This window comes from Zingiber officinale, chromosome 5A (assembly GCF_018446385.1).
Source record: "Zingiber officinale cultivar Zhangliang chromosome 5A, Zo_v1.1, whole genome shotgun sequence".
NCBI lineage: Eukaryota > Viridiplantae > Streptophyta > Magnoliopsida > Zingiberales > Zingiberaceae > Zingiber > Zingiber officinale.
Window position 1 is genome coordinate 26,864,878 of NC_055994.1, and position 2,715 is coordinate 26,867,592.

The window sequence follows — 2,715 nt, forward strand, 5'->3', positions numbered from 1 at the left end:
TATCAGATTTGTGTAGAGCTTGTGCTACTTGAACAGGTTGTTGTTCCATAACTTCTTGTGGTGTAACAAGATTCTGATCCACAACATCTTGTGGTACCTGCTTAATTTCCATCAAGGTGTTAGTGCTAGTATCTTGAACTTCTTCAAGATTGACTTCACTCCCACTAGTTTTTCTAGAAATAAACTCCCTTTCTAGAAATACACCTGTTTTGGCAACAAACACCTTACCATGTGTGGGATTATAGAAGTAATATCCCTTTGTTTCCTTGGATATCCAACAAAGTAGCACTTATCTGATTTGGGTCCTAGTTTATCAGAGACTTGTCGTCGAACGTAAGCCTTACAACCCTAAATCTTCATAAAAGATATATTGAGACTCCTCCCTGTCCATATCGTATATGGTGTCTTTATGACGATCTTGGATGAAACTCGGTTAAGTGTAAAAGTGGTTGTCTCTAGAGCATGCCCCCAGAAGGAAGTAGGAAGATTTGTATAACTCATCATCGATCGTACCATATCTAATAAGGTACAGTTCCTCCTTTCTGATACACCATTACATTGTGGTATTTGAGGTGGAGTGAGTTGAGATATGATCCCACACTCAATAAGATGGTCATGAAACTCTTGGCTAAGGTATTCCCCACTTCGATCTGATCGAAGCATCTTAATACTCTTACCAAGTTGGTTTTGTACTTCATTCTTGAATTCTTTGAACTTTTCAAAGGATTCTGACTTGTGTCTCATCAGATATACATAGCCGTATCTACTGAAATCATCAGTGAAGATAATGAAGTAATGGTAGCCTCCTCTAGCTGCTATTCTGAAAGGGCCACATATATCAGTATGTATAAGTTCTAACAGATCATTAGCCCTTTCGACATGTCCACTAAATGGAGTCTTTGTCATCTTGCCTCGAAGACAAGATTCGCATACCTCATAGGATTCAAAATCAAATGAGTCCAACAATCCATCCTTATAGAGTTGGGATATGCGACTCTTATTTATGTGACCTAAGTAACAATGCCAGAGATATGTTTGGTTCAGATCATTAGATTTGAACCGCTTGGTATTAATGTTATAGATTGGGTTTTCAAAGTCTAGAACATAGAGTCCATTTATCAGAGGTGCACTACAATAAAACATATCATTTAAATAAATAGAACAACATTTATCCTTTATTATAAATGAGAACCCCTTCTTGTCTAAATAAGAAACAGAGATTATATTTTTAGTTAAAGCAAGCACATAACAACACTCTTCAAGTTCTAAAACAAGCCCAGTGGCAAAGATAAAGAGTAGGTTCCTACAGCGACAGTGGCAACTCTTGCACCATTGCCTACTCGTAGGTTTACTTCACCCTTTGTCAATAATCTACTATTTCTCAGCGTCTGCACATTAGTACAAATGTAAGATGCACATCCGATATCTAATACCCATGAAGAAGAAATAGATAGATTGACTTCTATAACATATATACCTGAAGCAGAAGTCTCACTTCTCTTCCTTTTCAATTCCTCTAGGTACACCCTACAGTTCCTCTTCCAGTGGTTGGTCTCACCGCACTGGAAGCAGGTTCCTTCCTTAGTAACCCCACCTTTGGGTTTCAGTGCATGAGTCTTGCCCTTGCCTTTGGCTTGGATCTTACCCTTACCTTTAGGCTTCCACTTGCCTTTTCCTTTAAACACCATCAAAATGGAACTAGGCTTTGCCTTCTTAAGGTTGATTTCAGTAGTTCTCAACATACTCAACATCTCAGGCAGTGGTTTCTCAATTTCATTCATGTTATAGTTCATGATGAATTGACTATAACTATCGGGCAACGACTACAGAATAAGGTCAGTGGCCAATTCTTGACCTAGTGGGAATCCCAACCTTTGTAGATTCCCCACATACCCGATCATTTTGAGCACATATAGCCCAACGGGACTTCCTTCTTGCATTCTGCTTTGAAACAGTGCTTTAAAGATCTTAAATCTCTCATGCCTTGTTTGTCCTTGATACAGTTGTCTAAAATGTTCAACCATATCATAAGCATCCATGTTTTCATGTTGCTTCTGAAGCTCAGGGGTTCATGGTGGCGAGCATTAGACATGACACATCTAATGCATTATCTTGATGCTTCATATATGCATCCCTATTAGCTCTAGTGGCAGCAGCAAGGGGTGCTTCAGGAATAGGCTGCTCTAGGATGTATAGTTTCCATTCTTGTTTGAGAATTATTCTCAAGTTTCTATACCAGTCCAGGAAATTAGCTCCATTGAGCTTGTCCTTATCAAGGACAGATCACAGAGAAAGGGTATTCGATGTACTTAACGGCATAGTAATCTACAACAGAATAATGCAGAACTTAGTATCATATATTGATCATTTAATTAGATCTTTAATTAAATGATTCTCCCACTAAATTCTAAAGCTTGATAGAAGCAAGTCACTACTAGCTCTAAACCCAAAAGCAAAGATATTCTAGTGGGACAAGATCCATATTATACCTCATCTTGAGTTAACTTTGGCTAATCGCCCAAGATTTGTATAAATTAGGTAGGCAACGTGTACCAATTGGACAAGATCCACATTATACCTTATCTTGAGTTAGCTTTGGCCAATCGCCCAAGACTTAGTACAACTTAGGTAGACAACGTTTACCAATTACATCCTATGTAACTCATGTATCCTTGAACAACACTGTTTGTTCATTTTCCCATCTTATGAAATCCA